The sequence below is a fragment of the Canis aureus genome, chromosome 11 (assembly GCF_053574225.1).
Source record: "Canis aureus isolate CA01 chromosome 11, VMU_Caureus_v.1.0, whole genome shotgun sequence".
Lineage (NCBI taxonomy): Eukaryota > Metazoa > Chordata > Mammalia > Carnivora > Canidae > Canis > Canis aureus.
This window is the reverse complement of record NC_135621.1, coordinates 4,618,264-4,637,969: the sequence shown is the minus strand read 5'-3', so window position 1 is coordinate 4,637,969 and position 19,706 is coordinate 4,618,264. Positions and strand designations below refer to the sequence as shown.

The following is a 19,706-nucleotide window of genomic DNA, read 5'->3' as shown; positions in this document are numbered from 1 at the left end:
CTTCCAATATCTCTCCTTTTCCCCTTGGTGACAGGATCTTTTGTCATTGTTTACATGGCCTTTCATATGTATGCTTTGTAAACAGCACTGTGCTTTCTTTTCCAGGAGGTTCTCCTTCTACATTCCCCTACAAAATAGTGCTAGACAAAAGAAGTGCTCAGTGAATGTTAGCTAGAAATGTGCCTATCACATAAAAGGTGCTCGGTAAAGATTTCCTGAATGAAAAATGAGCAAACATGAATGAACAGCATCTCACCAAAATCCTGACTAAAGGTCTCTTTTGGGCCTGGAACAGTCAGGGCACTAAGAATAATGGAGTTTGATGGGTATTTGCAGAAAGTATCTCATTTATAATATAAATTCCAGTTGACCATTCTCACTTTTGTTGAGCTAATAGCTTTAGTTAGATCAAGAGTGTTGTTTGATTTGCCTTTTAAATAGTGCATAAGCTTGCTTCAGATCTGTCTTATCAAAATCTACTCCATCAAATTCACCTTTTCAGGATTTATGATACAATAAGATCAACAATGGCTTAGAAAACAAACACTGCATTTTAATTGTAAAAGCACACCAGACTGGAGTATCTCCCATGCGGGTCTTCGACCACCACCAGCAACGTCAACAGCAACAGCATCACGACAGTAATACTGACTCGTACCCTTTACTGAGTTCTTACTAAGCCACGTCCTAAGCCAAGTGCCTTAAGCCCCATTTGGTTCTCACAAAAATCTCTATGAAATTGGTTAAAATACCTACATCCATATCGCATGAGCTTTCTGAGCTTCAGGTTTCTCACCTCCAAAGTCAAAGTGTTGAAGCAAAGAATAAGCAACTTAACAGCCGATTACCACATTCATTTCTAAGACATTTTCCTAAAGATTATTTAATTTACCATTCAAGTTATCCACATGTTGAATTTCATGGGAATAGCCCTGAATTTACTAGAGACTGCCCTAGTGGCCAAGGGCTTACACCACGACATCTGGAAGTATGAAAATCAATTTCCAAAATTACTGCAGAGTGATGGGGTTTCATTGATGTTTTCTTGAGACGACCGAGGGAGGTGCCTCTATCACAAGGCCTCCATAGCTCCTATCTTTGTTGGAGACCCCTTGGCTCCTCCAGGTACACCTCCTCACCTCTGACACCGACAACAGCCTGCCGCCCATTGTTATTTTTTTTTAAGTGAGTCTAGAAACATTAAACAGAACCATAACTGATGGTTGGTAAAAACCATAATCCCCTATTGACATTCCCTCTCAGGCACTCTCTTGGGGAGCCCCTGGATCACCCCCCCTCCCCACCTGAGGCTCATCAGCACCACGAAGAGCCAGCACAAAGAGACCTCCGGTTAGTGTGCTACAAATCCAGGCCTCGAATCCTTATCTTCTGACCCCACACATGATGTTGTTTTTACTATGCCACAGAATGTTCTGTATGGGCTCTTACAGCTCGAAAAGAATAGGATTCTTGGAGATGGAGAAACAAACGCAATGCAACCGTGCAAACAAGAAACAGCATGTGTCATGTCCTTGAGTTTTTTTAAAATTCCCAAACTCGGTTTTCCCATCCCTGTTTTACAGAGCATGTGGATTGAATTTAGTTACTGCTTGGAGCAGTCCTCGTGCCCATTATGGTCATGGTTCAAAAACGCCTGGGATCACTTTCAGAGGTTTACAGCCCTGTCTCCTAGGCAAAATCCGAGAAAAACAAAAAAGAAGGAATTAGCATTCACGGAGTGTCCAGAATGGGCCAGGCACTCTGCTTAGCACTTACACTATCCCCAAAGGAGAGATTGTCCCCATTTATTTTATGAGAACACTGAGACACCTGGAATCGAAACCACTGTAGTACACACAGCTTATATGCGGTAAAGCTAGATTTTGAAATCAGATATATTTGATACGAAAGCCCCCAGAACAGCCTCTCCCCTGCACAACCCAGGATAGGAAAACCCAACAAACTTGAATACGTACAATCTGCATCCCCATCCCCTCTCTGCTGGGAAGGGGATTGTTCAGAGCAGCTCTGCTCCTGTAGGAGCACCAGGTGGCAGCCATGGTGAGGAAGGTGAACCTAGTATTTCAGCCTGAAATTCTTCCTGTTTGGTGTTACGAAAAGAGACAGCTGGCTTTCTGCCAGTCTTCTAGAGAAGGCTGGAAATTCTTGGTATGGATGAGAAATGGCCATAGGTCAAACTAACAGTTGGCGGTGGTAAGGGTAGCCAAAGAGCCATGGATTGGAGAGGATTTGTTCAAGAGGCTGCAATGGCAGGCCTCACGGATGGAGGAGAGGTGGAGCACAGGACACAGGGACCAAAGATAACAAGCAAGGGAGGTCAGTGAGGTCTCTCCGAAAGGCCTAGAGAGGCTGAGGCCATGCAGCCACATTAAGGGTCCAGGGCCTAAGGTGGGAAAGAGATCCGCACCCTTGAGGAGCAGAAAGGAAGCTAGGATGGCAGCGTGAGAAAGCAAGAGAAATGAAAAGAGAAGAAAAAGAATTTAAGGAATCAGGTCATGTGGAGATCTTTCAGACTTCCGTAAGAAATTCTGAGTTTAATCCAAGCATACTAGAAAGAAGTCTTAAAAAAGGCAAGAAAATGAACTCCCTTCTGGAACCCTCAGAAAGGACCGCAGTCTTGCCAACACCTTAATTTTAGACCAGTGAGACCCATTTCAGACTTCCGATCTCTCAAATTTTAAGATAATAACCTTGTGCTATTTTAATGTGTTATAGCAGCAATAGGAAATTAATACACGTATTAGCTAAATTCCGGGCTTTTTTTTAGATTACACTATCTTGATTGATTTCCTACCTCTTCGACTCATTCTTCTTGACTTCCTTCTGAAGTTCTTCTTTCTCTCCTTAATCCCTTAAGTATATATATCTATCCAACATCTGTTTTTTCTCCCATTACCAAATGCCAGCTAAACACCTCCCCATGGACATTCCACTGGCACTTTCAAGTCAGCAAGTCCAAAATAAAAATGGGTGCTTCCCATCAAGTAGATTGACTGTAAATCTAATGAGGTTTACACTTCAGGCTGTTCACAGGTCTTTTCTGAGGACCTAGGAGAAGCCCAAGAACATGTTCACATAGTCCTACATTTCTGGGAAATTTGCAAATGTAAGATATTTTAACCACCTTTGGTTAAGACCATTCTCTCTTTCCAGTATGACTTGAGTGCCATCACACTTTCCCTCATGTCAAGTGGTATTCAAATGGCCTGGGGCATTTGGGGATCTGACTAAAGGAAGAATGCTATGTGTTTGTTGGTTGGTTGGTTGGTTGGTTGGTTGGTTGGTTGGTTGGTTTGTTTAGGGATTCATTGATGTGGTTTGCAGTCAATTAGGTATATAATTACGTTATGGCGAACCATCTCAGAAATATTCCTATTGTCTACTGTATGAACTCGCATCATGATACAAGGTGCTGGAACACAGGACATACCTTAATATGAATGAGTCCTATCATACCTGCCCCTAGAAATATGTGCATAATGAGGAAGACATAAGGGTAAAAATGTACAAAACCAGAAGCTAATCTGTGGAAAATTCCTCCAACCATAAAACAGGTTAAATTATAAGCAGAGTTTGATTCTCATTGATGTCTAATCAAAATGGAAGTTCTTGTCTGTTAGGAAATATAATTTAGTGAATACAATTAGAAAAACATTTTTTTTTTTTACTTTTTCCCTTCGGCATTGCACGGAATAGAATTTCTTATAATTCCTATAGTTTTAAAACACACTTTTGACAGTTCCACAAACAGTGAGACTGTCAATGAAGTTTCATGGCTTATAAATCCCAATTAATTTAAATTAATTTAATTAAATATTAATTTTAAAATATTTTGATTAAACATGCTGGACAAATGTTCCAATTACCTTTTTATTCTCCCTCTGGATAGTATTACAAAATCATTGCCAGAGATTCCCATAAAGTGAGATTGTTGAAACCGAGTATTTTATTTTTTTCTGAGTATGTTTTCTCTTGTTCAGATATTTTATAGATAATTCAATAGGCTTAATGGTAAATTTTCTCAGAGTCCAGATATCCCCTATACATATAATTCTCCTTCCTGCTTCTGCTAAATCTCACATGTGTCTCATCAGTAATGTCCTACAAAACTATTCAATGACTAGTTGGTCTCAAGAGGTAACTGGCCCAGAAATTTGGCTGGGTTGAACCACTATGTGCTTCAATGGGATGCCAACTGAGTTTGTATCTTACTGCAGAATGAAGGAATTGTACTGACTGAGAAGTTCTGCAAGTGAGAAGGGTAGGGGAAATCACAGTGTATGTAGTGAGAACATTTTTCTATTTCCTCGAGAGGTGGTTCCAGTGTCTGAGAGGTTCCACTAACAATGGAGCTCAAAGGCCAAGCTTGTTGAAACCCAAGGATCTAACCAATGCTGTTCTAGACTCTATTGACTAAGTACATACAGCCTTTAATTGCCTAAAACTCAAGACACTTTGACCAACCTTCTTATGGACCAAATTTACACGTCTCCCCAACACATTTCTTCCTATGTCCAACACTATCATCTCCAGAGTAAGCATTCCTCCAAAACTGATTTCTGGAGAACTTCTCCATCCCTTTCTTTGAAAAGACTGGGATGAGGGCATAGAATTTCTAAAAATAATCTACTGGAGTAATAAAAGATGTAGGTTTTCTCAACTCAAATTGCATTTTTAGCTGTGAGATTATTTGCTTTTATCCTAATTCATACGAGGCCATACCTTCTTTGTTTTTAATTCATACCATCACAACCTCTTAAAAGATTTGAAGGCAATTAAAACAATTTTCTAAAAAGACAATTAGGGATCCCTGGGTGGCGCAGCGGTTTGGCGCCTGCCCTTGGCCCAGGGCGTGATCCTGGAGACCCAGGATCGAATCCCACATCGGGCTCCGGGTGCATGGAGCCTGCTTCTCCCTCTGCCTGTGTCTCTGCCTCTGCCTCTCTCTCTCTCTCTCTCTCTCTCTCTCTGTATCTGTCATAAATAAATAAAATATTTAAAAATAAATAAATAAAAGGACAATTAAGTCCCCAAGTGAAAGGATTAGAGACTACTATTGAGTATCGATATGTTCATAGCATTGACTCCATGACAGGTGGAACCCAACATGCGCCCTAAATGAGACACCCCTCTTCCAAGCTGTGATGGTAGTGAGTGAGGGATTTGCAAAATGATTTGTCCAGTGGCTGTTTTTCTAAAGCCTCAGAAAACACGGCTGTCAAACCGATATAGCACATCCTGACCCCACCAAGATGACACAAGATGTGGAAGGAAAATCTCAGAAAGCTGAACTGTAGCAACCAAACCCTTCATTCACCATGTTCAACAGCTATGACTAAGGAGGACAGCTCAGTGTCCAAGCGCATCGCTATTGAACACATTTCTGATTTAGATTTGCATTAGAATCATGATATTCTTGCCTAGAATTTCACTTATTTGGGGCTTTCTTCTCGCTTAGTGTTATAACACAATTCAGCTGACCTTTGTTTCTTGAAGTAAATTAGAGACAAAATTATTTTTTCCTGCTTAACATTAATAATATGACATCTATTTAGCTTTGCTACTCTGGCAAACCCGACTTTTAAGGGGAAGTACCATAGTTCTAGTGGGTAATTAATAGTTTTCTGTTTCTGCCAGATGTGTGTACGTGTGTTGTGTGTACGTGTGTGTGCACCTGTATCACAGAATTTGAATTTGGTTTCCAAAACAGCAATGCACTGTTTCATCTCTTCTGTGATGCCTCTAGGGATTAGCTAAAGGGCCACAATTGCTAATAAAATTTTACACCAGTAAACATGGCTTGAAGAGCTGCTGTGAAAAACCCCACTGATTGTCATAGGCATTCATTCATAAGAATGCACACTACCGAGCATATGTGGGACAGGATGTTTTGCTATGCCAAAAGCGAATTTTCATGCTGTTGAATTTATGCATTTCCCGCTGCTACTCAAAAGGCTTGTCTGAATGTTCGGGCAGGGGAGAGTGCTCTCTGTGGAAAAATGTTCTCTTCTGTTTGTGTCAAAAGGTCTGACCTGTACTCCAGTCCCCAATCAGAAGTAATTTGCACACTCTCTTAGATAATCTTCCAAAAATCCAAGAGGATAGAATCCTGGCTTATTTTTTGCTTAAAAAGAAAAGGGCTATAAAAAGAATATTAGGAAGGGAGAAAATGGTCTTAAAATGGAAACCAAAACAGGCATTTGGGAAAGATAAATGCAACATCCCCTTCACCCTCAGGAAATGAAATTTTTCTGACAGGGTCGGAGACTCTGCTTGGCAAACCTTCTTAAATTAATTACCTTCTTGACATTTTAAAGGAAGGTTTCAGATTGTAAATTTAACCCAGACAAAGCATTCTTTTTAATCTTGTCAGTATGCAAACTACTTTGCACTGCAGTCTGTGAATTATTTATCAGAGGAACGACCCCAAAGGGCGAAAGGAAAAAGCAGGCATATTTGATCTGAGATCCACAGCTAGATGTAGTTCTTTGCCTTAGATCTGTACCTGTTGCAACTACTTAACTTTTTTTTTTGCTTTTGATGTTTTTAATACCCTGAGCATTCTTTGTCTCCTAGAGGAAGACATTCGGTACCATTTTATAATGTGCTTATTAAGATGAGTAAAATATATGCCTCAGCAGGTTTTATATGGCAGCCACAGTTCAGGTTGGTGGGGAAAACAACAGGGCTTCTTTTCAATTTTCTTTCACGTTCTATATGCTAGACAAGCAGCATCTCAGCCTACTCTTGGGCCCATGTGAAAGGGAGCCTGCAGGGATCAATGGTCAAGGAAATTAACTCTTCCAGGTATCAATAAACTTGTGTACATAAGATTTCAACAAACATTTTGCAGATTAGTTTAGGGCTTAAAGAAAAGTGAAATTTGCAATGCCTAGAAGCTATAAAACAAAGTTGTGGCTTTCGTTCTAAAATTGAGTGTTCTTAGATTAAATGCTTTGGGATCAAGAACACCCATACAATGGGACATGCTTATTAGTTCTAAAGCATTAGGCCTTAGACGTGGTACTAGAAGAGAAACAGGGCACATAAAGTAATAGAGAGCAGTTTCTGCTGCCTCCAAGGAGAGAGTTTGCAGAGTGATGGTAAACTCCACTCTGAAAGACCTTTCCCCTGGCTTTGGTCTTAGCAGGTGGGATCTATGCATAGGGCACAACATCTTACCTGAGAACTCTTCACATGTCCTGCCACTATCTCTTTTCAGGAAATCCCTGGGCTGCCCTTCAGAAAAAAAAAGGAAGGGATGCAACTTTGCCTCTTTTCCTGCCACATGTGCTTGTTTCACTTTGAACAGATAGCCCCAGCCCATCAAAAGACTGGGGCACCTTTGGTAATTGTAAATAAAAACTCCCAGCATGCACAGCTATGTCTTCATGAGAGACTCCTCTCAAAATTAATAAAAGGCACACATGTGATAGTTAAAATAAAGCTAAAAAGCAGACAAAATTTTTCATTTAACTCTTAAGAGCATGTGGGGCTGATTTATTCTCCTTCAAAATGCTGCTTTGTTATCATAAGAAGCTACCATTTATTGAGTAATTACTATGCTCTGTGCTCTTACAACTCACCTACAAGGAACGTCTTATTGTCCTGTCCACACTCTTCCTTTAAAAAAAGAAATATTTATTCATTTATTTTAGAGAGAGAGAGAACAAGCAGGAGGAGCATAGGGAGAAGGTGAGAGAATCTCAAGCAGACTCCATACTTGAGGGTGGAGCCTGACCCGGGACTTGATCTCATGACCCTGAGATCATGACCTGAGCTGAAGCCAATAGTAGGACATTTAACCAATGGCACCACCCCAACACCCTTCCACACTCTTCCTTTTTTTTTAACAGCTGAGGAAGCTGAAGCTTGAAGGGCCATTAAGTCTTAAGCCAATGGTCTTGCAGCTTAGCTACCTGAGATTTAAACTCCGGTCTTCATGACCCCAAATTTCATGTGCTGTGCCTCTCTAATAGTGAGATGTGACCCTAATTCCATTTAATTGCCTGTAATTCTTCTCTTCATGAATGTTTAAATCTGGTAGAAGTGTAATAACCCTAACATAGAGGGCTGAACAAAGAACTATACTTTATAATTTGGGGGGTCATGCTAGAAATGTTTCAAACTTGTGCTTGTATCTTAACAATCTATTTTCTAAATAAACTATTGTGTGCAGTTTACATAAACCAACAAATGAAAGACAGCATATAAATCTGAGTTTCAACAAGTATATTTTCCAGAAGAATTACATAGGTACCTGCCAAGGATATAGCATGCAACCAGCAACAAGTAAATTGATGTTTGTTAGTCTGTGCTTTCTCAGATATGCAGGGGATTTACCTACTTAATAGGACTTATAAGAACAAATCCCCTGAGCATGAATTAGAGAGACTGGGCACTCTGAGGCTTATCCTTTCATAGAGCTGTCACACATATTAATTGAAGGACCACGAATGTCTTGCTCACTTTTTAAAATAATTCCTTTTTCATTCACCTCTTGAATAAGCACCAAATGGAGAGCACTAGATCCTCTACAACAAGGTCATCTTCCCTGGGTGAAGCTGAACAGTGATATCCAGACCCAGGGAGGACGTCATTTCAGAGTCATGGCATGTCACTGGCATGTCATTTTCAGAGCTGGAAGGAAACGTAGAGGTCAGCAGAAGTCCAAAATTTTATTCACAAAGAGATGAAGAGACAGGTGCAAACTTGTCTGAATTAGAGCAAGGGCCAACTAGACCACATGTGTCTTGAGACTCCCGGAGGCTTTAACTGGAGACAGAATTTTTTATTTTAATATCACCTGGATTAGTCAGAATTCTCCAAGGAAACAAAACCAACAGAAAGAGAAAGATGGAGATGAAGAGAAAGAGGGGAAAAAAAAAGAGATTTATTAAAAGGAATTAACTCATGTGATTATGGAAGCTGACAAATTCCAAGATCTACAAAATGGGTCAGCCAGCTGGAGATCCAGGAGAGCCACTGCTCTGGTTCCAGTCTACATCATGGGCTACTGGGCTTGAGACCCAGGAGATCCTATGTTTCAGTTCAATTCTAAGGCAGGAAAAAAAACCAATGTACGAATTTGAGGGCAGTCCGTTAAGGAGGAATTCTCTCTTATTCAGGGGAAGGTCATCTTTTTTCTTCAAATAGGCCTTCTGTAATAGGTCCCATCAGATTGGACACATAAAATTAAGTATCATTTCACCTAACCTGATGACTGTACTCTTTTAATTCACATTTCTGTTAAGAGTTAATTCTCACATTTGAAAGTTAAAAGAAAAGCAATTCAGATATTCAAAAAATACTGCACTTATTATCAAAGCATATCAAAAGCAGTATGCTTTTGTTTACCTATTAAAAGGTTATCAGTTCAGTGAAGAAGTTGCTTTACATTTAACAAGATCCTCAGTGACATTTATTGGCTCTTCCAATGTTTCGATCTCGATATTGAAGTTATCATATTCTCTAAAATGCAAGAGCAAAACTCACAGAGATAAGTAATACAATAAACCTTAAAGTCTAATTAAATTTAATGTTTATTTAGACAATTAAATCACTTAGGCCAACATATAGTGAAAATTTTGGGTATTGTAACTTGTTTTCTAAAGGATATGAGACACTGGGGAGGACCTTTCTTCAATCACACAAATGTAATGATCCATTTTGTTCGGTATTCCATGAGCATTCGATACCAATGGAAATAAAACAAGTTTGTCATCCATTTATTAAGTAAATCCATACAAATGGACATATATTTAAGATCATGTAGGGGTAGTTTTAAAGTATATCCACAAACTCTTTCCTACTTCCCCCTTCAAGAGGTAGAGTTTAATCCCCCTCCCCTTGAGTGTGGGCTACATCCAGTGACTCACTTCTAACAAATAGTATACAGCAGAATTGGTGGTATACAGCTTCCGAGATTAGGTCAGAAAAGATAGTGTGGCTTCCACCTTCCTCTGCCTTGGATTGCTGTCTCTGGAAAAAGCCAGCCATAATATCATGGGGGCTCAGAAGCAGCACCATGGAGAGGTCTGCGTAGTGAGGAACTGAAGCTTCCTCCCAACAACCAGCAATGAGCTGAGGGCCCCTGTCAACAGCCATGTGAGGGTTCATCATAGTAGACATAGGTCCCCCAGCTCTGGCCAAGCCTTCAGATGACTGCAATCCCTGCTGAGGCTATTTTTGCAACTGACTATAACAGGAAAGACCCTGAGTCAGAATCAACCAGCTAAGCTTCTCCCACACGTTTGAACCACAGAAACTGTGAGATAATAAAAATGTGTTGTTTTCAGCCACTGAGTCTGGGGGTAATTTGTTATATAACAATGGATAGGTCACCCATGTGAAGTCTAAATTGCCATTATCCTAAGACTTTTTGTCTACAAATTATCATCCATTTACAGTATATTATATTTATAATTTATAGATCATGTATTTAGGGGGCCAAAATAGATTTACGTGTGTATCTGTGGAAATAATATAATTTTAATATCTGTAAAACATTCTTTTTCCCATGTGAATTTCACTCTGAGCACAAGTGATAGAATTGTTTTCAATATTTTGTTGAAAAAAATTGCTCTACTACAATAGCAGAAGCTTGACAGTTGTGTTAGAACCCATTTTAATCTCATTCCCTTTTTTCAGTTGCAATGTAATAGTTTTATGAGAAAATATGAAGATGGTTAGTACTTTCATTCTTTTATTTACAGAGTTCAAGCATAAGTTGAAAGCACAATTAGTTCTTCTAAATAAACTCCCTACTATAAAAAATAATTAAACATTATCTATACCTATTCCTCCAAGATTAAAAATCATACTCCCTTTTATATCAACTCATTTCTAATTTTTTTTACTGATCCATTCATTCTACATTGATTCACTTTACTGATCTTTTACTATCTGTGCAACTCTAGATTTTTTTTTCTAGCTACTTTCTATTTTCACCTCTTTCCTGATATTTTTTCCTACTCTTTCTGTTGGCACTAGCCCCTCCCTTCTCTTCAACTGTACTTATAAGGTAGCTCCTTAAAATAAAATACAGTATTGTTTTTATCAGCTTCCAGTTATTTCAACTGCACATTCCTTCAATTGTTTCTTTTTCCTTTATCATGCTTTTGATACCTAACCCAATGGTGGCACACAGGAAGCCCTCAGTAAAATTACGTCGCATTGTATTTATTTCCTTCTGTCAATGGTTCTAGCCTCCTAGGATCTTACTCTCTGCTTTGGGGAAGAGCTTTATCTGGAACTAACCACAGCTGCAAAGGAACATAGAGGTACAACAGACAAGTTGCAAGGGGTTATAGAAAAAGGAACTAACAAAGAAGAGACATGGCCATACCACTCTCATGGCTTCTAAATACATTCCTAAATACAGGGACACAAAATCATTGAGTCTCCTCTTTTTTCTATTTTTCCTTTGACTATCCTATGGGCAGGGTAGACATATATATGTAGTGTCACTGCCCTCTTTCAATAAAGTTTGGCTTAAGGTTTGCTCATATCTGCCCAGCCAGCTAGGTTTATTATCTTCTACTTGAATGTACATTTCTGCATCCTTTAGAATTTCAATGTTCCCCAAATGCCCACTGCAATATATTTTTTCTCACATTTTCTATGGTCTATAATAGAGTTGGCATATAGATGGTTGGATGGTTTTACCTTCTATATATGTATTTGTTCATTGCACTTCCTAATATAGCATTCAGTATTTATTTTTCATCATTAACAGTTGACTGCTCTGTTTCAAATATTTGAGAAAGAGAAAAAGTGGGAGAAAAGTAAGTGAGAATTACTGATAACTCAGGTTTAGGAGTATTAACAGTAATGATTTCTCCTAGAAAATACAAGAGTGAAAAGGATGGCAAAGATATACAGGGTGGGACCAGGGGAGAGGCTGCACCCTCTACCCATTACTATTTGGTAGCTAATATTAGAGGGGTCTTTTTGGATAGTTTATTCAGATTTGCTCAGCTCTAGAACTATATAGACACATAATGACTGAGTTTGGTCGAATTATTTTCTCTAACCTGTCTTTGCTGGGTTATTTGTCTCCTCTAGAACTTGTTAGATGAACAACTTTCTTACACTCTTCATCTACACAAAATATTTATAAACAGTGTGAAATAGAAAGAAGAAAGTGAGAGAGTAAAAGCCGGTGTGGAGAGCAAATATGTAAACCTTTTATTAGAATAGATTACGTTTGTGTGAATGAGAGACAACCATAAGGCAGTAATACAGTGGGCTGGCTTATCGTTTTACTTTATTTAGAGACTTGTATTTTGTCTAAAGGAGTGCCAGTTTCTAGAAGGAGAAGAAACAAAGGGAAACCGAGCCAAAGAGAAGACATGGGACTGTGGAAGGGCATATCATCTTTAGAGAAATTTAACATGGCTAGAGTTTGGTATATATGATAGGCAGTCGTGAGAGTAATGATTCTGACAGGATATATTCAGACTAGATTGTGAAGAATTTTGTGCTGATTCATTCATTCAAAAATATTATGAGGGCAGCCCTGGTGGCTCAGTGGTTTAGCACCACCTTCGGCCCAGGGGTGTGATCCTGGAGACCTGCGATTGAGTCCCACGTCGGGCTCCCTGCAGGGAGCCTGCTTCTCCCTCTGCCTGTGTCTCTGCCTCTCTCTCTGTGTCTCTCATGAATAAATAAAAAAAAATCTTTAAAAAAATATTATGAAAAATACCTACCGCGCACACTGTGCCAGATGATCAAGACAGTTACAGGTCCTGCCCTCAGGGAGCTTGTGATCCATGTATGTCATTGTTTGAACTTGATCGTCTATGGGGATGGCTTATTAGACTTTATTGGATCATTACTCAAACAGTTGGAGCTTGAGATTTTCCAGGGACTCGTAGATCAATTAGAGATCTGTGGTAATGGTAACCGAGATTTAAAAAAATAAGAAGAAGAAGATGAGGGGTTAATAAGACAGTAATGAGAGGTGTAGAAGAAAGGTTAGAACTGGGGTACATTTTGGACTTAGAACTAACAATTAATTAGGTACATAGATATGAGATAGAAGGAGAAAAAGTGAAAGGAATCCCTGAGGTTTCCAGTGTGGAGGAGAGATTGAGCAGAACAGACAGGATTGAAGGAGGAACAGGTTTGATTTGGAAGAAAAGGAGCTCACTTCCAAATCTGTTAAATTTAAAGGGACCTCCAGAACTTCTTTAGGTATTTAATTAAACTACCCTAATCTTAAAAGCTACCCTTTCCCTCCTATTTACTTTTTACCTTTACTGTTCTTGACCCCAGAACTTTGGGAAGGTGGGGAGTGTGATCAGAGTGTGTGGGGCATCAGGGAACCGGACCTGGATGTGTAAGCCGAGGTCCTGGAAACACCAAAACCACAGATGGGAAGGAGGAATCTGTAATTGGGCGTCTGATTTACATGACGTCAAACAGCAGATTGTTTGAACTATTTATTTTATTGGATTGCAGTTTTTTAATTGGCTGTGCAAAATTATGGTTTGCCATATAGTGTGCAAACATCTTTCTTCCTCATAACATAAAAACACCCTAAAGCTACTTCTGGCAAGGCTTACAGGCGGGGCCGGCTGACTGGGTAGATGAGTTCATTGGTATGAGCTCAGAAACACCAAGAAGGGAATCTACTCAAATTATCTTCTCCAGAGGCTAAAATTTCAACATGAACGGATCCATTTATTTGGCCCAAACACTATCACCCTACAAACATGCCACAGTGCTAATGCATGTATTATGGCGGGGACGTGCATTCATATTTAGATGCCTTTATTCCTACTCTTTCCTGTCTGAAATAACATTCCCCATGTAATTTATCTCATTTTTCAAAGACAGTTCAATTGTCACTTCCTTCCACATATTTCCTTGAACTTCCCCCGTGTGCCTGCCCAACACACACACATACACACACATACACACACACACACACTTTCCCTGAGATAACATATTTCACCCTTCCTAGGTTCCTATATCTTCTATATGTGCTTCTAAATTAGCAAATATCATACTACACTATTATTTTGAGTTTGGGGATCTTTCTTCTTCACTGTGGAATAAGCTTTTTTAAAGATGGAAACATAGGGGCACCTGGATGGCTTAGTCGGTTGAGTGTCCAACTCTTGATTTCAGCTCAGATCATGATCTCAGGGCCATGGAAATGAGCCCTGTATTCAGCTCTGCACTCAGCAAGGAGTTGCTGGAGATTCTCTCTCTCTCTCTCTCTCTCTCTCTCTCTCTCTCTTTCTCTCCCCCCCCCCAGCCCCTTCCCCTCACCCCCACTGCCTTCTTAAAATAAGTAAATAAATAAGTCTTTTAAAAAATAAAGATGAATATATTCTTATCTTATACATTTTCACACCCCTAACATGCAGCACAATGACTAATAAATAGTAGATAAATGTTTATTGTTGAATCCTAACCAGTATAACACCCCTAACTGGGTGACCCCCAGGGCCCAGCTAAGATAGTAAGACAGGGATAGGAAACAGATTCCAACTTATCAACTCCAGTAAATTGCTTACACTGCCTGGAGCTTTGGTGAGGAAGGAGGCCATGATCCTTTCTAACCTCAATGTGAAAGAGACATTTGCCATGACACAAGAGGCAAGAGTGACAGCGTCATTTTTTTCTGTCCCTGAACTAGGTATATTCTCAGTAAGGTAATCATTTACTCACTCAACAAATATCCTTCATGTGTCTGGCACTGTTGCTGAGCACCAGGGGACAGAACATGAAGATAATGAACATATAGCTCCTACCCTCAGGAATCCCAGAGACCTGGGAAGTAAATGATGTGAAAACAGTTGTAATTTACCCAATTTTATTATAATAGTTATATAATAATAATTTGCTAGATAGGAGGTAAAGGTGATTGTAGTAAAAAAAAAAGAGTATATATGTCTGTTTCCTATATTGCCCACAGTAGACAGCATGGTGACCAGTGCTCAAGAGAAATCTAGTCTCCAGGGTGGGTGATTACGTACATGGCATTATTGTTTAAAGACACCATTCATTCACTTGAAAGAATGTTTAGCAAATTCCTACAACATGTCAGTCCATGTGCTAGACATTGGACAGACTCTGGCAAGTAATATAATCTAAAAAAGAGGGCAAAAAATAAACTGGTAATCACACAATAAAATGTATAATTACAAATTATGATCAGTGAGAGCCCCAATCTGTTTCTTCAGTCATTCTGAACAGTCTTCAGGGTGCAATTTTGATCCGTAGGTTGACTCCTTTACTGAGATCGAAATTCATTAACCATTTGCATAAATATTCCATTCTGCTTTTCTCCATCATAGTAAAGAAGCTTACCAATTAGTCTCACATTTTCAGTGCTTGTGCATCAGTCCTCCAGAGCCCAGCCACCTCCAGGGTAACCAACCTGCACATTTCTAGACAGTAAACCTGTGGGCCTAATCTGGATGGTTTTGATCTCAAAAAGTCAGTGCTGCCCAGAGGGACATTACTTCAATAGCCAATCTTCCTCTTGACATCTTTTAGATGTTTTGAAATCTACATTTCTAATAAGCCTAACCTCTTACCAAAACATCACCAAAAAAAAAAAAATTCCACTAAATTTTATTTGCAAAACTTAAAAGCAATAGAAAATATCTCTAGAATGAAGAGAATATATACCTATATCTGACTGACAATGCCCATTAACTAAAAATCCATTTATATTAGCTAATATTCCTTTTACCATAAAACCCTCATGGTCTCCAAAATTTATTGAAAACTATGCCCTAGCATTTAGCTTTGTTTCACATTCCATTTTGCAGGGAATCATATTTCACAAAATTTTTCACATAACTTGTTCTTAGCTTTGTGTTGTTTACTATTTTAGACAAATTTATATTGCCTGTGCTCTCTATCCTTTTTATAGACCCACTGCTACTGCCCATACAAGATTCCATCTGGAAGCCTACCTATACTCAACACTATTATACTGCACTAAAATAACTCTTCCTTTATTTCCTTTTTGTCGTGAGTGTTATAAAAAGGGGAGTTAAGTATAAGCAATTGAGGATCATAGCCACTTGGGGTTGTTTGCTTACCTCCAAATCGAGACTCCCTCTTGGTAAAGAAATAGCCTCTCCAACATGTCCTAAAAGTCCCTTCTGGAAAGTGCCCTTCACTTAAAGCCAGAGTTCCAGCTCCACTGACACCTGGCTGTTTGACTCCGAAGTGGTCAGTCCTTGCAGTAGGATCTAGCTCCCTTTTTATACCTGTTTCAGAGATTTGTCTTAACATGTACAGAAGTGCCACATAATCTATAAGTTACTCCACTGATGCAAGCGTGAACTGAGAGCTCCATTTCCTCGTGGGCAGTCCTGTCACGCGGACAGTGATGTCCAACTAACATAGAGAATGGAGCACAGGCTTGGCCAACGAATAATGTGAATCTGCATTCAGTCCCTGCATGGCCTTGCACAAATAATATGCTCCCTCTACCCTTGGTCTCCTCTTTTGTGCAATCAGGCATAGGTGCCAGAGCTGGGCAGGGGCTAGTACAAGAAATGTGTGATTATCCAGACAACAGGCTGATGTTGAGTAAATGTTAGTTTGTTTTGCCAGTGGTTTTTGGTTTTGTTTTATAACTGCAAGTAGTGGTCTCTGGGATAACCCAGAACAACCCTAAACCCCCTTTCACATGGCAGTCCTTCAAATGCGGCTGGGAAGCTCTAGAGCCCTCCCATCACTTTTTTACCATCAAACAATTCTTCTTTCTTGAATCGTTCCCCCTCCCAGCCTCCCATCAAGACGTCTGGGTCCCTCCCTGCTCCACCCATCTCTGGGCCTTCTCCAGCCTGCCAGTGGTTCTCTACAAAGAGAGCCACCCCAGGTTGCCTTCCCGGCTGCAGCAGTTTCTGGTGGTAATTACTTCTGCTGCATCTGTGTTTACCTTAGAACCTGTGGCTAAGGTAATTAGCTGGCAGCTGGCTAAGCCTTGGATAATAATGTGCCTGACATTTTAGGTATCTCTTTTCTAGAGATCTTTTTTTTTTTTTTAATACTTTCTTTCACTTACACAGTCAACAGATGATAATGGCAAATCATCCCTATGTGGAACACAATCAGGATTCATTTGCATCTGGGAGGAGATCCGCTTTTTTAAATGTGGCTGAGTTCAAAATGACAGCTTCTACACTTAAACAGTGTTTTTTGATTGCAGTCCTTTTTCACTTATTCACCAAACATTCATGGAGGTCCTGCTATGTGGAGGGCCCAGCGCTAGGTGCTAGGGACACAAACGCAAATATGACATCATCCCTTTCTGCGAAGATTTTGAAATTTGGAGAGAGGCAGGCATCAAACAATCAGGTGTCTGTGCCAAGTGCTGTGAGGTCGGCAGAGGGGGAGTGGGTCCTCAGGAGGAAACCCATGAGCAGGGCCTTTAATGGAAAATAAGTATGTAAATGTTTACGGGGCATATTGGAGAATCCAGCCCAGAACTTGCTTCCTAGACCGAGGCGTGTACACAAAAGTATTAAGGTCTCCTATCTTTGACCCAACATGATTAGTTGGAATTCAAAAGACAAGACTAGGGTAAGGCAAGCAAGGCACCTGAGTACAGGACTTAAGAAGGCACCGCACATACAGGGTTGCCCAGAGGCCTTCAGAAGAGCCACCCCACTCACACCAGCTGGAGGGGAAGTGCCACCTTAAATTTTGCACCCCTAGGCACTTCCCTTGCCTCACCCTAACCCCAGCCTGGATATATATAAGAATGTGTGTGTGTGTGTCAACAGGAACTATACATCAACAGGGCAATGCTAGACTCTTCCACGTATTTATTGATTTATTTAGGCCCAGAGGTGATCAATTGCGTAAACAATTCTTACACCTCCCTCAGCAATAAAGCTTGTGCCTGACCTCCTCTGACCTGATCAGAGGAGCTCACATTAGGAAATGAGGCCAACTTTGAAACACCCAGAACCCCAGTCATTCGACATGTGATGTTTTGTAGTCATCTAATATCTCCTTTACACCTAAAGAGCTATTTATATCTAGATGTCCTAAATTAAGTTGTCTGCAGAAAGAGGGTGATTGGATACAAAATCTAAAAAAAAAAAAAAAGCTAATGAAGCTCTTTATTCTTACGACTAAAAATAAAGGTTTTACAGAAGAGAGATTAAAAGGACAGGTCTAGAAGCAACTCCCACAGCAGGAGGAGGGTGTTGAGAGTCTGCTGTGCCCCAAGTCTGCGCGTCGAGACATGAGAATGATCTCAGTGGCCCAGACCGGGTGAACGTGGATGATAAAATCTCACAAGATAGGATTACTGAAAGAGTAGAAATCACACAATTAGGTAATTGCAGAGCCCACCTGAATGATATTACTGGCAGATGTGGATGCTGTGGAAATGTCTCTGTGCCACCCGATGGGATAACAGATATAATACTTCATTTCTACTCTGTGCCTAATGCTGTGCCGTAATTGCCCGACGACAACCATGTGAGATGTCCCTAAGTTTTCCAGTTCACTCCGTTGAACATCAGTGATTATTCAAATTTGACACTTTTCACAACCTGTTGCTTAACAGCTTCAGTGTTCATTAACCTATCGATCATATATATACAGGGGATTTTTTTTTCCAGAAAATTGTAATAGCTTTATGGCTGTACTTGACTTACCCCTGTGCACCTTGCCCGAGCAGTGCCCACCTTTCTCCCCCTTTCCCTGCACATCCTCAAAGCCCACTCAGGCTCGAGGCCTTCTGTGTTACACCCTCAGGACTCTGCTTCCCTGTCCTAGACTAACCTCCCTGCAGGAGCCAGCATTGCTCTTGCCGACCCTGGTGCCCCTCCACACAGTAGGATGTCTGGCACACAGTAGGTTCTTAATAAGTATTTGTGGAACAAATTATGCAGGGATGAGTATGTTGTTACATATCAGCGGATAAGGGTGCGTGTCTGTGTGCTCTCACCTCAGCAGCCCAGGGTGATACTTGAAAACCTATGTAGAAAAAAAAGAAAAGAAAGAAAGAAAAGAAAAGAAAACCTATGTACGATCCTGTCCCTCTGATCAGAACTTTCTGTAAGCTTTTCATCTCACGCAGAGTAACACCTCCCTGCAGTCCCAGACCATGTCATCCAGCTCCCAAGACCTCTCTGGCCCCATCACTTCTACTTTCCTCTGTAGCCCAGTGATTTCTTGCTGCTTTTTGTTTTTTCCTTTTGACATACTAGGCATGCAGCCTCATCAGTGCATCTGCTAGAATTCTCCCCTCAAGTTTCTCAGCATTAATTTGCCTCAGTTCTGTACTTCTCTAAGCCTTTGCTCAAATCCCACCTTTCCAGGGAGCCTCCCCAACTACTGGCCTTCCCCATATGTGCGCTTCCCCTTCATCCCCATAACTTTTATCCGTCCGAAACGCTATGTGATGTACTTGATAATGCTAAGTTTTGTTAACTCTCTGTCCCCATTAAAGGTTGAGCTCTTCATGGCAAGGATCTTTGCCCATTTTGTCAGGTGATCCATCCCATGTGCCTAGAACCATGCTTGAAACATAAATATTTGTTGAATTAATGATTTGCAAATCACAGCTGAGCAAGTGCTGCCAAGTTTAACTTAGTATTTCGTAAATGATGCATCATTTTCTTGCCTTGCTTTATCCCAACAACTTTTGGTGACAGGTATTGTTATTATTATTCTCATTTTTAGTTGAAGAA

The 19,706-nt window shown here is 40.2% G+C and overlaps 1 long non-coding RNA gene across 1 annotated transcript in view; it reads right to left on the bottom strand.

Moving 5' to 3' along the window:
• Positions 1 to 8,309: 8,309 nt before the first annotated feature.
• Positions 8,310 to 19,706, bottom strand: part of LOC144323297 (uncharacterized) — a 59,653-nt gene continuing 48,256 nt past the window's right edge. Inside the window, exons 3-4 of the long non-coding RNA XR_013388711.1 lie at positions 12,732 to 12,912; positions 8,310 to 8,661 (exon numbers count right to left, since the gene is read on the bottom strand). This is a non-coding gene — a long non-coding RNA (uncharacterized LOC144323297). The remainder of the gene's footprint in view (positions 8,662 to 12,731; positions 12,913 to 19,706) is intronic.